Genomic DNA, 19760 nt, shown 5'->3' with positions numbered 1-19760 from the left:
CCCATGTCGCTATCAAACCGCTTGCTCTAAGCCTACTAGCTTTTAAACCTAATTTTAAAGTTTTGTTGGCAAATTCTGCATTGTTTCCTCAAACAAGTTTTGAAATATTAATTCGACTTGTCGTCTTTTACACACTAGGAACACGGCAAGTCCAAATTCACCATTTGTTTTCCAACTGTACGCTGAGCAAATACTACGAGTGAAATGCGCTACTTGAGAGACATTCCAAATAACACCTTTTATATCAACTTAACCATACACACAAAAACTTAAATCTCTACTTGTGTGCAACTCGTAGAACGCAATATTCTGCACTTCTAACAAACAAGATCTTTATATCCTTTCTTTGCTAAATATTATACAAAACAAAGCCAGAAGTCCAAAATTAGCCTTCATTAAATGCATTTTCCAAGCTGCAGGTTCCAAGTATTTTTCTGCCACAAGACAGTTTAATCCTGCTCCACAGTAACTTCCCCACTCTAGAACTTCACCACATGAGAATACACCAGAATCTGTAGCCTGTGAGTAACCAGAGAGACTCCTGATGTCACGTCTAAAGTACTTTAGGGCTGTGGAGTTTGAGGGTTTGTCTTTTTTTGTTTGTTTGTTCTGTGCTCTGTGATGACCTCTAAACCAGTGTTTTCTCCTCACAATAAAGGGCAATTTATATTTTTGTGCTTCAATTTAAAGCACTGATAAAATTCACTGAGAAATAAGTCACATACCAATTGTAGTCACAACGTACAAGTGATAAAGACCCTACAAGTTGTTTCCAGATACCGTTTCCAGTCCTTTTTTCCTTCCAGGAATAAGTTTCTTTGGACTAACTGCCATTTTTAAATGCATCTTTGTTTTCAGTTTACTTTTACTTCTTCCTTTCAACATTTTCAATAAGCTTCTCATCAGACATAGATTTAGCAATAATTCACACACATACATTCCATCAGGATTCCAAGCTCCTCGAGATTAGTTAACATCACTGTCAACTTTGGAGTTGCAACACTAACTCTGAAACATCAAGTTGGCATGATGTACCAGGACAAAATAGACAAGAGAACCAAGACCACTGTTCTGAATGTCAGCCAACTATCTTTTAGTTCTGCAATAAGCTGCTACACATTCTAGCCTTTCTTCAAGGACCAGAAGTCCAGTCCAAATTTCTTAAATAAGACAGCAGCAGCAACTGCTTTAAGAGCTTGCATGAAGCAGGCCTGAAGGCTCTCATTAACATCCAGTGCACACAAATAAGTCCCAAAGGAACTGAAGCACAGTTCTTTCCTGATGCTTTCATACAATTATAACCATAATATTTCATCATAACTACTACACTTTAGTCCCTAGAACTCCACAAATAATGAAGTGGAACAGTGTGATCACACTTCTGCAAACCAGATACTTTAAAAGAATTCTCCATCTAAAAAATTCACGCTTGTTGGTTGGAGAAGATGAAGCATGTAGATCAACTTCTGACCCTACTGAAGACTCATGGAGTGCCTTAGGGCAGTCATATACCTGATTATTCATTTGCAAAACATGATTGCACATATATTCTACCCCCTTCTGCTTTGAGGAATTTACATTCTAAGTAGGTAAAATAAACAAGATAATATTAAATAACGTTTGCATTCAAGAGTGCCAAATGCTGTAGACTTCAAGGCACTTTTCCTATACAGAGAGCTAATTAATCATCAGCTACAGAACACCACTTTCAGTTCAGCAGGGTAGAATAGCAATTCTCTGTGACATTCCTGCTGAAAATGGGAACAAAGCAGGAAATGAAAAGGACACATGTAAAGACATTTCTCACTGAGAAACAATGACTGTATTCTCAGGTGTTTCTCACCATGCACCTGAGATTGGGATGAGCATTCCCATATGCCTAACTATTTCAGAATTGCTTTTTAAGTATTTGTTCTGGGGAAGCTTTAAAACTCCTCACATAAATCTTTCTGGAACACTTCATGGAAAAATTATCTTGCCTAGTTTTGGGAGTATCTTTGGGGGGAAAAAAAACCCTACACTACTAACTGTATCTTGCTGTAGGAATTTCAAATTTTACCTTTGTGCTAATGTCTTTTAAATTTGCTTAAAGAAAAAAAAATATCACAGGCAACATGCTCTTTTAAGACTTCAACCTGCAGTAGTACCATGCCTAAGCCTACCTTTAGCTTCAGAATACACACTATCTCAAAAGCACTTCAAGATTACAGAAACACAGACAAGTGACTGCTCTGGTGTGGTCCAGCACGGGCATGGAAAACTACAATACATGTCTGGCATTCAGATCCTATTCTTATTCTCCTATTAGGCAGAATCCTCTTCAAAAGGAGATGCTGCAGCTTGGGGCAGTCACTGACAGGCAAACAGAAGACTAAGCAATAAAAATCACCAATCTGCCAAGATTGTGATTATAAAAATGGCAAGACTTCATAAATTTATAAACACTGCAAAATTGAAACTGGCTAGTCAAACATCTAAAGCAACTCATGATGCAGTCAGATTAGATGAAGAAAATCCAGAGAGAAGGCCAACTAGAGAGGCAGGAATATTTTTACAAGAATTCTGGAAGGAAGATCAGAGATTACGTAGGGAAGGAACCTAATCCTGCACAACACACAGTGATAAGATTTGGCCACTCAGGACTGTCCAGTATTACATACTTTTTTCTGTTTCTGTGATTTCATCACGTTCTCCTCACTGCGGACCTCCCAACAACATCCAATTGTTTTTGCTAGCTTTTCTGAGGGACACTGACTGTTGTAAAGAACATCTGGCTAAGTGTCCATCTCCAAAGCCCTCATTGTGGCTCTCTGACCTCACTCATATACTTCTTACATTCCTATCATTATATTTATTCACCCAAAGTCAGTTAAAATACCAATAGATCTTTCACACGTTTTTCCACCTACACATCCAAAGTATTTTTCAAACTTTCCCAACAAATCAGGCAGGAGTTCTGCAGAAGACAGCTCCACTTATCCAAGCCTGACTCTTCCCAGAGATGGTCTGCCCAGAGTAAGATAATGGTCCTGTTGGGGAAAAAAATGTATCACACATTATGATTCATTTGCAAGCATAAAGGATTAAGGTTACAAAGACAATACATGCTTGTAACATATTAATTTTAGGCATTAGATTTTTTGCATCTTGCACCTTAACAAGCCTTCTCTGTAACAGAAAGGTCACATGGTGAAGAGGAATTGAGTATCTTCATTAATTCACTCAACTGCTGACTAGCCTTACCTGTGTCTTTTTTTTTATGTGTGTATCAAAATTTGTTCCTCATTATCAGAAGAAACCCTACTTCCTCACTAAAGTGTGTAGTTCAACTGTATTTGACTTTTACTTGACTGGAGTGAAAAAATACCTGCTAGAACAGTAACTATGTGGGCCCTGGCAAGTACTGCAAGGACACACATGCATTCTCTACACACTGCAGCAGTTCAGTACTTCCATCTCTTCTTTCCTGCAGACTTTGAAGATGTTTTTGAACGAACCCCTCACCCTTCGGCCATAGGTGGTTTTTGAGGTGCTTTTTGTTTCGGTATTTTTTCATGACAGAGCTGTACAAAGCTGGCCCAGGCTGCTGACTGAGTATCAAATAAATGCCAAGATTCCTTCCCCCTCTGCCCTCCCTTCCCCTTCCTCCAACTCCACTGCGAGCCGCTGACAACTGCGGAGGCAGGGGGAGGAGGGCGACGGCGGGGGACAGACAAGACCGGCACACGCACGGCAGAAGGCGGCCCAGGTTTCGGGCCCAAGAGGAATCCCATTAACCGCAGACCGCGGCTCAGCTACCGGCAGACGTGACCCCAGGACGCCTCCCCGAACAGATAACAACAAAGAAAACAGAGGGGCGGAGGTGGCTGCCCCGGAGCCAGTTCCTGCTCCTCCCCTTACGCTGCTCCCAGCCAAAACAGAGACCACAATGTAAACAGAGGCAAAATGTGCGCTTATGGCAAAGCGGGGGGCAGAGCAGCCCTCTCGCTTTCCCCTGGCGGCTGCCAGGAAGGCTCACCGACCGACTCACTCCGGCTTAGGGGCGAAAAGCGAACTTATCGCGCATTTCACACACTTTATTTATGTAAATAAAGTATTTTCCCCTTCACTGCCGCTGCACCAACTCCCCTCCCGAAAGGAGAAATATCCTTCCCTAAAGTCCGCGGGAAACAAAGCGTTGTCTCACGCACCCCTCAAAGATGCCTCGGCCTGGAAGACGAAGCCAGCCCCCACAAGCCCCTGAGGTTATAAAAGCTCGGCAGAGGTAAAAAAAAAAAAAAAACACAACGAAAACAAACCAACAAAAAACCCCAGACAAACAACAAACAAACCTCCAAAACGCAAGCTCCTGTTCTCACTGCATTTCCTCAAAGGCAAAAGGCAAACCCACTGCCATCATGGGGGAAGAGGCAGGGCGCTGAGCCGCAGTGGGGGACGAGCAATGTCCTTACCTTGCCTCCACCCCCCACTCCGCCTGGATCTCAGGACTGGAACCTTCTCTCTTGTCGTCCTCCCCTCACCGCTGCCCTGGGCCCGCGACAGCTACATCAACCACCTCCCCTCCTCCCAGCCCTTTTTGGGCCAGGGATTATTTATTACGCAGGCGGCGGGATGGAGCGGGGGGTGGCGGGGGTCGGGCAAAGGAGGAGGACGAGAAGAAGCGGGCTGCTGAGGGCGGACGCGCACAGCCCCCGTCCCGTGCCTCCCCAGGGCGAGCCCTCGCCCCGTCCCGGCTGCGCGAAAACAAACACCCCCACCCCCCCGCCTTCCCCCGCGCCTGCGTGCGGGGCCCGCGGACAATGGGACCCGGGGCACCCGGGGAGCCGACCCCAGCTGAGCGGAGGGGCCGGCGGGCCGCGGTCCCACCCCTTCGCCGCAACCCACCGTCCCGGCCGTCCCGGGGGGCCTGGGCGCCGCAGAGTGCGGCGAGAGCGCAGCTCTGCCCACCCCCGCTGCGGGACACTCACCCGTTCCGCAGGGGGCCGCGGGCCCTGCGCGGGGCGGCAGCGCCGGACCCGCCTGGGGAGGGGATTGCAGGCGGCAGAGCGCGGCGGCGGCTCGGGGGCGGACAGCGGAGGGCGCGGGCCGGGGGCGCGGGGGCTGTGCGGTCCCGTCGCGGTGTCGGTGCGATGGACGGGACAGGGGGCGGGGCCCGACAGCTGAGAGGATGTAAACAGAGCGTCACGTGACGCCGCCCCCCGCGCTCGCGGCCGCCGCGCGAGGCGAGGGAGAGCGAGCTGCGCCGCTCCGTCCCGGGCCCTGATTGGCCGGTTCGCGCCACGGCCACAGCCAATGGCAGGCCAGGGCTCGGGGAGCTCGTCACCGGCCGCCCCGAGGGCACGGGGGAGCCTCGTGCGCGCGCGGCGGGGCCTGGCACGGCCGCTGCCTCCCGACCCCCCCCGCCGGGCTGGGCAGCCCTGGAAGTCCCTGGAAATCCCTGCCGAATCCTGTGTCGCCGCCGCCCACTTGTCTCCCGTGGGCGGCTGAGGATGGAAAACACCGTGCTGTCGCGCGGGAGGGCCGAGCCGCGGGGGGCGGAGCGGCGGCAGGGGACGTGCGGCTGCGCCGGAGGCCCGGATTGAACAACATGCGCAAGGTGCCCCTAGTGCCCGCCCGAAACAGCTCCGCTCTCGCCTTTCTCGGGTGACCTGATGCGGTGTCTCTGCAGGGTCCAGTTTGTAGGGCCGCTCGCAGGGAGCCGGTGGAAAGTTCCCTTCCCCGTACCGAGAGGGAGGGCCTTGGGCTTTGTTGTTGCCGATACTCTGAAAGATAGTTTGAAAAAACTACATGAAGGCAGAAGAGATCACAGGAAAAGCTCAGAGGAATTGCTAGAAATGTTAGAAAATGTCCAGAGGAGGGTTACGAAGGTGGTGAAGGGTCTAGACGGGAAGCCACATGACTAGCTGAGGTCACTTGGTTTGTTCAGCCGGGAGAAGTGGAGACCGAGGGGACGCCTCACAGCAGTCTGCAAACTTCCCATGGGAAGTGGAGGGGCAGGCACTGATCTCTCTGTTGGAAATGATACAACTTTTCTAATATTTTGTAATACTTTCAATTAAACATTTTAATTAGTTGTTTTAATTAATCATAGGTTGCATGTTAGGTCTTAAATTACTTTTAGCCAGCCTATATCAAAAGACTGTCATAAGCAACTTTTGTGAGACGTAGCTTGGGAAAAGTACTAAAATTGTACATTTTCTTAATGTTAACCTTGATCTGCTTCAATGAGCAAAGCCCATGAGAGAAAGATGTATTGTTGAAGATGGAGATCTGGAAACAAGGACCATTCGCAGAAAGCAGCAGATAACAAGACTAACAAAGGCTCAGTATTTGCGGCAGAAGATTCCTATTGGAGGAAAAAGATACTAAAAAGACTAAAAGTATTAACTAAATAGCATAAGCAACACGAGATTGATAACCAGTAGTGGATAGAATACTAATTAATGTAATTTGGAAACAACAGTAATTTCTTTCTTTGTTAAGAATGTATAAATAGGTGAAAGAGTAATGTGTTGGTATCTGTATGGACACAGGATTTGTCGTGGCCACGTGCACACCCAGTGGTGCAAATAAAGCAACGCCTTGTTTTCTAACACTGAAAAGATGATGTTAGGGGATTCTTTTATTCCCGACGATTTTGGAGGTATTTGACAATGACTGAAGGACCCAAGGGAATGTCATGAAGCTGTGTCACCGGAAGGCTTAAGTTGGATATTTGAGAGAGGTTATTCACTTAGAGGTTTGTTGGGAACTGGAAGAGGCTCCACAGGGGAGTGATTACGACACCAAGCCTGACAGAGTTCAAGAAGTGTTTGGATAATGCTCTCAAGCCCAAAGTGTGATTCTTGAGGTGGTCCTGTGAAGGCCTAGGAGGTGGGACTTTGATGATCTTTGTGGGTCCCTTCTGACTTGGGATATTCTATGAATTTGGGAAAGGAAGAAATACTTTGGAATGGAATAGACAGGGAATAAGTGGAAGTCGAGGCAGCGTGGGGCCCAAGTACAGGCTAGAGAAGCCCAAGGTGATGAAGAGTGTTGGGTCATCCTGAGCCCTGATCTGAGCTGAGGTTTCTCAGGCATCATCTCATGATTTTGGCCTGGAGGAATGATTAGAGATTTGGGGAGTCAGTGTGGAAAGTAGGCTCTGCTGATGTTTGGAAGAATTAGAAATTGTGCAGGTGTCAGGACTTGTAGCAGCTTGGCTAATCTGTTTTCATTGAGGAAAGGAATGAGAAACGCCTGCGGTCACTATCAAAGAAGGGATGATATTCACACTTGTGGAGCAGTAAGTTTGTATTCACTGAATGATCAGGCAAAAGGTGTAGTGTTTAAGGATTTCAGGCTACTGGATGTGAAAACCTGAAGATCTAGAGTGGATGTTAAACTAATACAGTAATTTAGATAACTTGGTGACATTTATAATAATAATTTACTCTGGAATGGTGTAAACACTGAGTGTCTTGTGAAATACAGTTGAGAGGCATAAAGTTTTGAGCTTTAGCCAAAGTTTAAGTACTGGTGGAACAGGATTTCTAAATAAAAGTCCTGAGAAATGAAGGACACGAAAGCATAGCTGGTAAGAGGCCAGGAGTGAGTATTATTCTGTTTGGGGAGGGAAATAGTTAATACCTGCAGAACACAATGCTTGTAGATGGCAACAACTGAGATGGAGATAATTGGCAACATAAGGGGGAGTTTCTGTCAGGCTATGACTGAGAAAGCATTGTCTTTTGTTAGTTGGACTAAGGAATTCAAGTAGTTCTTCAAATTGCCACTCTTACTGATGGCCCCTTGAATGAGAGGAGTAGGGGAAGAATAAACAAATTCCATTTTTACATTGAAATATGCCTTGCCCTCAGATAGTAAACTTGAATAACTTTTACTGGCTTGAGTATTGAATTTTTTCTATTAAGAATTCTTAGTTAGATATAATAAGTGTGTATAATTCCCTGTGTATTGTATGTATGAGGGTTTCCTGGTTTTCATTCCTTCTCTTTCCATCACATCCTAAATATTCTTGTGCCTGACCAACACATACTCATTATCTGTCAGACAAGATTTGTGCTTAATCAATATTTACTCAGGACAGACATATATGGCCATATTTTCCTCATTCAATTTTAAGAGAATTTTTCAGATAGCTTTTTTTCTCTCTGTAAATTACCATGTTATGCTTGAACTGATACCTTTTTTTTTTTCTATTTGCAGTAGATGTGGATATCCAGTTAGGAAGATCATTCTGCCATCTCTCTTCAGAGCTGAGAAGAAGCTTCATCATCCAGGTCTAGCAGAAAACTCTATTCAAGCATGTACAGTTCTCCAAATCTGCTCCAACTCCTGTCATCCATTGTCAAAACAAGAGTAAGGTATGTATTTTCTGATGCAGTATGTAACTTCTGCATCTTCATGTGAAAAATATTGTCACATTATTTTAAATTCGAGATGTGCATCATTTGGGAAACCTTTGTTTTCATTTAAATGTAAGTTAATGTTCTCAAAAAAAGTTTAAGTATTATGTGACAGGCCCATCTAAGCTCTGTATAAACTAACTAAGTTCAAACCCCGTGTTTCCCACTTCTTAACTGAATGAAATGAAATAATGGAACCTGTCTCTTAACTGAAGCACAGGGAACATTCCTTCATCCTCATAAAACAATGGGCTGTGTAGGCTAAAGTGCCCCCAAATCTTAATCACTCTCTGCAAGTTTGGGTTGTTCTATTGTCTCTGCAAATTCAAGCATAATTTACTTTTTCAGTATTTTGTCCCGATACTTTATTATTTTTTCATCATAATTCAAATAAGGAAGGTCTGAACTGACTCCAGCATGTCTTCACTCTCTGCTCCTAGGGAAGGTTGTAACATTCAGATGTCTAGTAAGAAAAGCACTCAAGACTGCCATTTTTTAGATAAATTTGAAATTTGCTATTGAGGTCATTAAGGTTAAGTATTTGGACTTACCTGTTACCCTAATGAGCAGAAAATTAGATATGCATAACAATTTATAATAACTATTTCAAATAAAGATCATGTCATATATATTGAGTAGTTACGTATATTTAATTTCTTATTTATGTACAAAAAATTGTTCTTTAGACTAAAACAGCATATTGGCCTTCCTAATAATGGCAGTAGCTTAAGAGCAGAGTGGTGCAAGTTACATTCCTTGAATGCAATCCTGTTAGTATAAAGCTAACAACTAATGTGTCATTTGCACTGCTTATATTTTTTGCACATCTCCTTAGTTAATGAAAACCATTTACATATAATTGCATTTAGGGTGCTTTCATTTGAGTCAGTTTCAACTTTACTTTCTATAGTATTGAGTAACCGTTTTCAAATATTTTCAAATGCTACAGAAAATGTACGAAACAAGTATTTTTCTTTAACATTTATTTTTAGAGATATATGCCATTTTCTTAATTTAAGAAAGCTTAAATCTCATAACTCACTGTCATTTTGAAGCAGTGACCATTTTCTGATTCTGCTTTTTTTCTGTAGTAAATGAAACCAGATTTTTCTGGCAGTTTTTCATTCTGTCTTTCCCTTTTTGCTTTGACTTTTATTTTTTAGGTGAACGAAAAGACGCTGTGTGCAAAGGCACAGAAACAAATTCTAATGTAGCTGTTTTAATTATGGATATTTATTGTTCTGTGGGTTACCTGCCATTCATTTTCCCTGCTGACAAACAGCTGAAGACGTGTTTTGAATGTCACTTGACTTCTTCAACCACATTTGTCATACTAGTATCTATTTATATAGAGATGCAGTCAGCTTGAGAAAAAATAAGAAGATGGTGGCCCTGAGATCTAAAGAATCAGAACCTTCTTTGCTGGAAGTTACTTCTGCCTGAGTTTTTAAACTGATGCTTTCTGAAGGCCAGGAAATCAAATAAAAAAAAATAAAAGCAGGATGTAATGTTGTGTCTGCATGTAGTCCAGAAAGCCCATGTAAAAAAATCCTCCAATACAGCAGTGAAAGAGAGATGAACAAATGTGGAATATGTTATAATCAAAAAGCCATGGAAATATAAAATAGATAACCAGATCCATAAAGCTAAGGTAAAATTTCTGGTTTATCCTTAATGGTTGGCATATCTGTCATTTTTAAAATGTTTTATTTTTACATTCTTTACTCCCAGATATTTGAGTGTACCTTCTGTGGCTCTCATCTGTATCCAGCAGTCATCATGCCATTTCCAAAGCTTTATGTTAAGAAGGGAACTGGATTATGCCTCACAGAGTTCCAAACCCAAGCTGAGTCCTTTCAGTTGCACATACAGAATGAATCCACTTGTAGTTAAGCTGTAAAGGACTAACTAGTCTGACTGCACAGTCACATGTTGGATTGTAACCTCCAGTCCCAGTGGGTAGTGAAACATCAGCCTGGCTCTGTAGGCTGTTGATGTGGACCTCTGAAACTGGCTACGCAGCTCTGCAGCTGCACTTCTTTCTCGTGGGGCCTGGCTGTAGAAGTAGTTTACCCACATTTGCATGGTGCAAAGTTGGCTTTGACAGGTGAGACTTGAAAGATTTCACCTCGAAGACTGGTAAGATCTACATATGCAAGGTGTAGTGTTTCTGCATCTTCAATCTTGTTAATCTGCAATTTGGATAAACAAACCCAGCATAGATGTCTTAGATAAAAGTAGCTGTACATTACTCAAGCTTTGAATCCAAATAATGTTTCCAAAAGCTCCAGAGCTAGTTGACTGAAAAAAGCATCTTTAAAAGGAGTAAATCATCATTTACTACAGGCTTTGTGTATATGCCAGATTACTTCATAGAGTATTCTTGCTGGTCTTTAAGACTTACTTGCCACTTTTTCTTTTAGATCAGCCCACTGTAGCCCCCTTCAGAGAGGCAGTTGTTTATTGTAACCTCACTAAGGCATTTGGAGTTTTTAGGACTAGAGATTTTCATTGCTGTAGATTTTGAAACACAGTCTTCGCAAACATGAATTGCATTAAGTAATTGAATAGTGTTACACAAGGTGTGCATCGCAATCACAGTGTGCTCCTCTGAAGCACATCATATCAGCTCCAAATAAAATGTGTTGGGGTTTGAATTACATACATTTATTTGGATTCCTGTAATCTATCTGTGCATCCCACCTCTCATGCCCCATTTAAGTGGTCACAACTTTTATCAATTTTATTGAAAGAAATGTGATACAACAGTAGCAAAAACATCTTTTGATGCCTCGAGTAAGCAGGAATAGAAGTTGTAATCACCAAAGCCGATATGCCTGCATGCATCTGGTTAGGAGAGTGCATGAGGCTTTTTCCTCTTGCCATAAAATCCTCTGCTAGGGTGGTGTTAGAACTCTCAGCACCCCTGGAGCAGTTGTTGGGAGTGCTCCTGGCTGTGGACAAAGCATGGTACAAAGCTAGTATTTTAGTTGTCAGAACATAAGCTGTCCTCAGTTCAGTTTTTAAAACACTGAAAGCACATACTAAGAAAAAAACAAAACCAAAGAAACCCAGATTTTAACTTAAAAGTGCAAATAAGTGAATGAAATGAACAATGAAATTAAATGGCATCTGTGGCCATAGACATTGATCCTAAGGATGTGTCTCTCATGATCAGCTGTTTGGCCTTCTTCTGATTACTTTTCCAAATTCCTGCGTGCACCTTCGTGTTTTTTTCTTCTGTTAATAACAAGCCAGAGGTTGTAGCAACAGAAAGATTCTAGTGGCCTGTAGTCACTGCTAAGTTTATAACCAAATGTTGTTTGTACATATAACAAACTGAGCACATCTGTATAATGGTTGACATACTATAAAATCTAGTCACACAATCAAATATTAAATTGTTTAGAATTTGGTACTGAGACAAGTGTCTGACATTTAGGTTTCATGTATATTCTTTTTTTTTCCATGGTCTGTGATGGGAAAAGAAATGTCTTCCTTCAGTATTTTTGCTTTTGACCATTTGTAAATTCTCTCTGATGTATATTAGGGTACAAAATTAATATGTAAGTAGAAAGTGTTTTACTTATCACTTCTGTCCTCCTCATCGATTGTAAACTGCAAGCACGAGACATTCTCCATGGAAATATGTTGATTTGTCTTTAGATGTAGCTGACAGTGAGTCAACAACAGACTCTTTATGTCAACCTTTTCTTAAATCAGTAGGGTGTTTTTCTAAATTTATAATGTTCTTTTTTTATAAGGAACATAGTCCTTCGAACCAAGAAAAATTTTATGCAACCATGATTACTAGTTTGAAGACAGTCTATGAGCTTCCCTTGAATGAGTCATGTTGAAAGGAAGTTGCTCTATTTTGTATTTTAAATAGTAGCAAAAAAATTATTCTGAAAATAATAAATGTTTTTACTTCAATTTTGCCTGATTATGTTAGTCAAACATGAAAGAACATGTAATTTAATTTATAATGTATTAAAATTTAACTTGTAGAGCTTCTGTTCTCTATTTGGGCTGATAATACACTATTACTAGTCCTGTTACTGATAGTCAGCTGGCCTACATGTCATAATTTCAGAGGCTTTTAAGATCAACTATTACTTAGATACCTGATAGTTTCTAAATGCTCTTTCTTACACGTGGCTTTTATCTTTAAGTAGGAAAGATGAGGCAAGCTATCTGCATGCTGTAAATGAGTCAAAAAATGCTTGTAGTTTCATTTCTAAGAAACTTAATATTGTGGCAAATTGAGAAGGTTAACTATATTTTTTTTCCTAAGAGAATTTAAATCTCTTAATAGAATCGAGTTGTTGGAGACATTAACCTGGTCTTCTTTTGGACTGTATAAAATCATCCTTTATCAACAGACTATCAGAAAGACAAGGAAACAATTTCTTTTACAGAAATGTTTGAAATTGATGTATTTTTTTAAGTTCATATAATATTCTACATTTTAAGTAATTTTTATGAGAAATGAACAAATAATACATTATATCCAAAGGTTTACCAGGATTTGTCCTTAAGATGCAGCATGCAGATTGCTCTTTAAAGGTCTTCTAACAGAACGTAATCTTTTCTTTTAGCCTCCTCCAAACTCCTGATGCTTTCCAAAAAAAACAATTGATATTTTTCTCCAAATTTGGCAGAGGTTTAGCAGCTTTTTTTTTTTTTTTTTTTTTGCTTGTTTTTGCTTTTTGGATGATGTAATTGGCTATTATTAAGTCTTTGATATATGTGCAGATGGCTGGGGCAGTAAAAGTGAAACTTCATAACTGTGTCTGAGGTGCACATTATTTAGTAAGTTATATGAAAATAGATTGTTAGGAGAGATGTAAAGCATCTCTGGAACAGATCTGTTCTCAACCAATGAGTGCTTTCCTAGAGTCCCTCATCTGTGGTTGCACTCCACAGGTTTAAGTATATAGTAGAAAAAATTAAATGGCTTGAATATTCACCCCTGTTCTATTCCTCTGGCTCTTGGAGTAGTGGTGAGAAAGATAAAAATTTTGAGATGTTTCCTAGGTAAGATACTCATGTCATGGAAATCAGTTAATTGACTATGGCTATGGGGAACAATGTGCATTTTTCTTTTTGACCGCACAAGTCTCTCTTTGGCCATTGCTCTAGCTGTTTCTACTACCACTAATGGCAAGATGTTTTCTGCCATCTGCTATTCTCATACAAATCACAGCTAGACCCTTTGTAGTGGGCAGAGTGGGAGCTTCAGACAAAGTTTATTAAAGAAGCCCTCCCACTGCTCAGTCACAGGGTGCAGAAAGGACTCCCTTGCTCAGAGGAGCCTGGGTGCATCTGGATCCCATCTTAGCCCCAGACTTTGTCAACAGTTTATGTCTAAAGGATTACATAGGTGTAATTGAACCTTTATACAACTTTATCCTGCAGGATTAAGGATGGCAAACCATATATATATATATAAACATATATATTCGTTATTATGGTAATGATTAGACAAAAAGATCTTAATCAGAATTATGTACTACACAATATAGCACTATTATAATATAGCACACTATGAAAAAATGTTGAAGCAATTAAGTTAAAACTATCATATTAAAACTAGAAAAACAATTAATAAGTAGAGATTGATGTTACTCACCCATGCTAATGACCGTGGGCAAATCTCTTTTGCTCAGCCTCAGGGAGTAACCTTGAGGGCATCCCCACTCAGGGGAGGAATCTCTGTACAACACACTCCAGGACAACACTACCGTTAAAATTTGGGACTGGGCTTTTATAGTAGTGTACTGTTAGTCATATATCTCCAGGCCAGCTGTGTCAGCTTAGCAGCTTTAGATAAGTTTTTAGTAGTATTGCTTGTTTATTCCTTTATCTGTATACTTCACCAGGTCTACCACATCTTCATGTCACTATCAAGATGACTAACTTTGGGATTGATGAGCCAGATTGGTTTCAGCAGTATCCAACACCAAAAGCAGCATGACAACCCCTTCTTCATTTACTACTGGTAGCTTTGCAAATAGGGCATTGTTTGAGTTGGTTTACCGCATTCTAGGCAGAGCACCCTTGCGTGTGCATCTTGGAAGATTACTAGCACATTTTGAAAAGTTCTGAAAAGCAGAGCAGCTGAAGTGGGAAAAAAAGAGCAAGATATTGAAGGCAAGTCTTGTAACCGAGTATGCTAATAGCGAGTGGTATACTTGAGCTGCTCCATGCACAGCTGTTTCCATGATATGCTGAATGCTTTCAGGTGCCTCACTTGTAAAAGAGATTCACTTTTGACAGGAATGATGGCTACTGAGTGCTAGGGAGCAGCAAAAGCAGGACTGCAAGGTTAAAAGTGAGCCAGGAGCTGAGAGCAGCCACAGCACAGGATGAACAGTGCCCTCATTGCCAGGCCACAGTCCAATTGCACCTGAGCTGAATAAGCAGAGCAGGGTGGTAATAGCAATAGATCTTATGAAGAGACCATATGGCAAAAGTAAGGCAACAAGCCAGAGCAGCAATGTGGGGATGAAGATTGTAGGTAACACCTATAGGATAGAGCAGCCTGAGGCTAAATGAGTCTTCTGAGGTCATGGGCTCATGTGGAGTCTTACCAGGACTACTACAGCCTCTTGGTGCATTCAGCCATGATACCAAGCTTTTCAAATGATCAAGCCCAAATGGAGCTCTTAAATGACATAACTTGGCAGACCAAACTTTGCAGTGAATACATGAGTACAGAGTGTAATAATCAGATTAAGATTGTACTGATTAGTCATGTTTAAGGTATGCCAAGTTAAAAAACGTCTAATAGTTTCAGAAGACCTTAGGTAGGCATTTGGTCTCTAATAAAAATTCTTTGTCTAACTGTTGTGATAAGAAATGGGTTTGTGATCTTTCTCATTTATTTGGCCTAATGCATATATCTTAATGTGCAAGACAAGGACAAGTAAGCAGACTGGTGCTTGTGTTAAGCTTTGAGTAAATGCCAAAAACCAGTGTTTTCTCCTTACTGCATATTGGTAATAGTGGAAGATCTTGTTAAAGCCAGCTTGTTCTTGCATGCAGCTACAGGATTGAGCATTTTGCACTCCAAAATATCTGAGTAAGTGCCTAAATCTCCACCCTTTAAATCATGTGAAAAATTGTATTATGGTGAGATACTGGAAGAAACAGCCCAAAGAAGCTGTGGATGTCCCATCCCTGGAGGTGTTCAAGGCCAGTTTGGATGGGGCTCTGGGCAATCTGGTCTAGTGGAAGGTGTCCCTGCCCATGGCAGGGAAGTTGGATTAGATGATCTATAAGTTCCCCTCCAACCCAGACCATTACATGGTTCTATGTGTCATCTTGATTCCTGGCAGTTCTCAATTTTCTACCAACCTAAAGAAATAAAAAAGCTAATCAAATATTTGGCAACAAAAAACTGTAAAGTTTCATAGGGGTTATTGCCTTTAACTGTTTTACCCAATATCTAATTTTTCGTACAATTACATGAAAAAAAAAGTACATTGAAAAAACAGTATGAGAGTGTGAAAATTACTCTGCTAAGTCTACAACTTCTCAAGTAAGATAATAGCCTAAAATCAATGGGTTGACACACAGGTCATACATAGTATTTCTTCTTGTGTGCATTTTGACCCTTCAGTGGCAAGAAAGTGTTCAGTGGACTCTGAGTTGGAAAAGTGTAAATGTTTTCTGCTCACAGTATGCTATACATTATAACAGTGGCAGAATCTGATTCTGGAACAATTAAAATCTCATTATTATTATCTCATTATATTAAAGAAAGAGAACACAATTCTTTTATATGCTAAATTTGTCTCTGTATGACTTAATAGCCTGCTACTGAAGCAGGCAAAAATGCAATGATAATATAAACTTTGTTTTCTTCCCCCAAGGTATGAACTGTGTTTAACTGAATTGATATGCTTTTTTGCATATTCTGGGATATAATAAATTGGAATCTGCACTCATAAAAATGTATGCAGTGTATAGGAAATGACATGTTAATATTAGATAATGCCCTCTATTTATTTCTATTTGCCTTTTTTTTTTAAAAGCCTGTAGGTAATTTTTAGGTGTTTCGGAGCTTCACAGAACCATTTGAAAAAATAGAACTCAAAGCTTATTCTAGATCACAGTTAAATCTAGCTGTGTCAGGTAAATGTGCATATTTAGATTGTGCCAGTATCAACTTAGATCAGTGAACAAAGTTTACACTTAAATCTCACTTTGGCTTCCATGTAGTTGGTAATTGCAGAGCTCTGCTGATTGAACACTGCTGTTCTCTAGAAAGAATGCTGCAGAATAGAAAATGAAGCTCAAGGACTTTCCTTTCTGTGAGAAAGCATAGAAAGGAACAGGTTGCCCAGAGAGGCTGTGGAGTATCCTCCTCTGGAGATGTTCAAAAGCTGTCTGCACACAATTCTGCATAATGTGCTAGAGAGAACCCTGTTTGAGCAGAAAGGTTGGACTAGATGACCTCCAGTGGTCCCTCCCAACCTGACCCATTCTGTGAAAGTAACTGATACTTTTTCTTGATGTACTTTTTTTCACCTGAATAAACTTGAATTTTTGGCATATAATAGCAAACTGAACCCATAATGAACACAAACTTAGTGATTAAGACCTATAAATAGAATAGCATCCAAATGGTTTCAAATCTCTGGAGCCACAGAAGCCATTAGGCACTACCTAGCATGTAAATAAGCACCTAAATAAGCAGGTAGCTAAAACTTGCATGACAAATTAAATTATTTGGTATACAACTGAGTTCATGGTGTTTCTTCAAATACATCTGTATTAAGGGTAAAATTCCATAGATATATATGTAAGAAATAGGTATACAGTACATGCAGTGGCAAAACAAAAACACCCCACACAACTCAGACTATTTAATCTCGCTCCACTTTGTTCATACACATCTTTTAACATTACAAAAATTAGATGTAGGCTACTGCATTGCTCTTTGTATCTTTTATGATAGTATTCTGCCTTCCAAAAGTTGCCAGAATCTTTAGATTAATTTTTAGGTATATAAAAGAAAAAGAAATAACAGTAGTTTCCTGAACCTCAGCTGTGAAGAGGAGAGAGTAGAAGCATCTTATTTTCTGGAATAATTCACAAGGAACAGATTTTAGAAAGCCACAATGGAAGATGCATCATAGATATCTAAGAGTTGTTCTGAATAATTTTACAAATGTCATACTTTCTTGGATTCTAGTTTAGGATTTTTTCTTTTCTGTTATGACACAGAAGCAGCTTTAGACATTGCTTAATCCAACTTTATATCAGATCCTTAAAAATTTCTGTGAAACTTTTTGCTTGCAACTTTTGGGCCCTTTAGACCTTGACTGTCAGAGTAGCTTCAATTCCTTGTGTAATGTGGGTATGCTGCTGTTGCAAGTTCATCTAGTCAGGTGACCCTGAGGCTTTTTTCATGGTCTTTTATTTGGTGCTATCTTTACTATCATTGACATTAATAAAGTCAGTGTACTACCTTTCTTTATTCTGACTTTCTACCCTGCAGGGGTAGATACCGAGAGTCCAGACTGTAATAAGTACTTGATTTGTGACTCAGAGCTGCAGGGGACTGTAATGTCTGAAGACTTAGAGTTAGAGGATGAAATATACTCTTCACTCTTCATTTCACAGAAAAAGAAAAGACGTGGAAACATAAAGGTAAGGACCCAGCATTCGAATAATGTTGCCATCTTAGTGAGTCATGATGTAAACTTTTAAGCATGCTAGGGTGTAAATCTGATCTGCTATAACCAGTTTCCAAAATTTCAAACCAGCTTAATACATACATTTTATCTGAAGCCATAACAACTTTAAATATATATACAGAGAGAGAAAAAATTAACTCTGATAAATTTATTTCTTGAGGGCTATTATATAAACACACTCTAAATATTCTTAGGGTTATTCTAGCACACTTTTTTTTACGATAGTCACACCGATCAGTAACACCCAAAGATGGTGTTTGTGCAAAGTACAATAACATCCAAAATATCTTCACTTTTTCATCTGCCTAGTCACAGAATGTAAATTCTTTAGAGAAGGCTGATGTCATTACATGGGTTTATTACTGCATCCTATATAGTTTCTGACCTTAGTGATGTAGTCATCCTTCTGCTGACAGCTCTTCTGATTTTGGTAAAAAATTACTTTCAGAAACACAGTTCATTGATTAGAGCAAAGGAAGGGGGGAGTTATGTTGCACTACTCATAATTGTTATTAATTTTCAATGAGCTCTTAGATCTGTCAGAATATTTATATTTAATAACAAATTCTATGAAATACCTTATTTATGTCAGCAAAGTATTGAGGAAATTTTATTAAAATGCTGCAGAGAGATTTGTGTTTAGTCAGCATCCAACTGTTGTTCTCCCATGTGGGATGTTAAGACCAGAGAGCTTGATTTCTTTAGATTATTTTTAGATTATTTTTCTTTGAAGTGTAATACAGCAGCATTATAGTGCTCACAGAACCCAAAAGCTCCCAGACCTGAAACACTACAAAAAGGCTGGGAAGAACCCACAAACTGGTGGGTTTGTGGGTTCTTCCTCCTTCAAAAGGAGTTCCTTCAAAAGGAGTTCTTCCTCCTTCAAAAAGAAGATAGGCTCTGTTTCTCTGAAAAGACTTTGCTCTGCCAATCAATTCATGTAAGTAAACACCTTTACCCATAGAGAAAATAAAGGTGTATGGCCTTCATCATTTTGGCTCACTTTTGTTCTATTAAATACCGAAGACTTTAATGGAAGCTGAAGGATAATTTTTAATACAATTAAATAACAGTGAAGTAATGATACTTTTCATTCCCATAGCTTTGAAATGTAAAGATAATTATATTCACAGATCTCTGTAGAATAGGCATGTATCATTATCCTTAGAGTACAATGAAGTACAGCAAGGTTAAATAAATTTCTCAGAATTAGAAAAAAATACTCTATTATAGAATAGTACTCTAATTTCTTGTCATCTTGTTCTATTCTGTTTTCACAAGATCAGCCTTTATTAAGTTGTCATCTGAATCACCTTTAGCAAGTTATACCCGTGAAGAATTTAAATGAAAGGCTTCTAAAGTTTATTTAGGAAATTAACTCTCAAGCCAGACGATAGAAAAAGCATTGCACTGAGGATGAGTTTTGTGAGATATACACAGTTTAAAGTCCTTGACATACTGCTTTGTTGGATGCAAATTTCTTGTGGACTTTCTTTTCATGACTGAAACACTTACAAAAAACAAAACCCAAAATGCCATGATATAGGAGAAATAGCTGAGTTGTGGTACTGCTGGGTTCCTCTGAGCAGAACAAATATCCTGCTGCTGTAGGGAACCTGAAATACTGGTAGCGTCCTCTGGTAGC

The 19760-nt window shown here is 40.2% G+C and overlaps 1 protein-coding gene and 1 long non-coding RNA gene across 10 annotated transcripts in view; one reads left to right on the top strand and one right to left on the bottom strand.

The window, feature by feature from the left end:
• Positions 1-5108, bottom strand: part of PCMTD1 (protein-L-isoaspartate (D-aspartate) O-methyltransferase domain containing 1) — a 42009-nt gene extending 36901 nt beyond the window's left edge. Inside the window, exon 1 of one of the 3 annotated variants that reach the window (XM_064653345.1) lies at positions 4968-5108. The gene's annotated coding sequence lies outside the window, so the exon portion shown is untranslated. Of the gene's footprint in view, positions 1-2909; positions 3030-4451; positions 4714-4967 lie in introns of those variants that run through there. The other 2 variants (XM_064653374.1, XM_064653355.1) reach the window with 2 other exon arrangements.
• Positions 5109-5300: 192 nt separating this feature from the next.
• LOC135413531 (uncharacterized) overlaps positions 5301-19760 on the top strand; it is a 34054-nt gene continuing 19594 nt past the window's right edge. For 2 of the 7 annotated variants that reach the window (XR_010430271.1, XR_010430267.1), the window contains exons 1-5: positions 5301-5596; positions 8209-8366; positions 9572-10059; positions 14291-14409; positions 17917-18068. This is a non-coding gene — a long non-coding RNA (uncharacterized LOC135413531). Of the gene's footprint in view, positions 5597-6234; positions 7577-8208; positions 8367-9571; positions 10060-10139; positions 10516-14290; positions 14410-17916; positions 18069-19760 lie in introns of all 7 variants that reach the window. The other 5 variants (XR_010430279.1, XR_010430278.1, XR_010430275.1 and 2 more) reach the window with 5 other exon arrangements.

Source organism: Pseudopipra pipra, chromosome 1 (genome assembly GCF_036250125.1).
Source record: "Pseudopipra pipra isolate bDixPip1 chromosome 1, bDixPip1.hap1, whole genome shotgun sequence".
Classification (NCBI taxonomy): Eukaryota; Metazoa; Chordata; class Aves; order Passeriformes; family Pipridae; genus Pseudopipra; species Pseudopipra pipra.
This window is presented reverse-complemented; position numbering and strand designations above follow the sequence as displayed.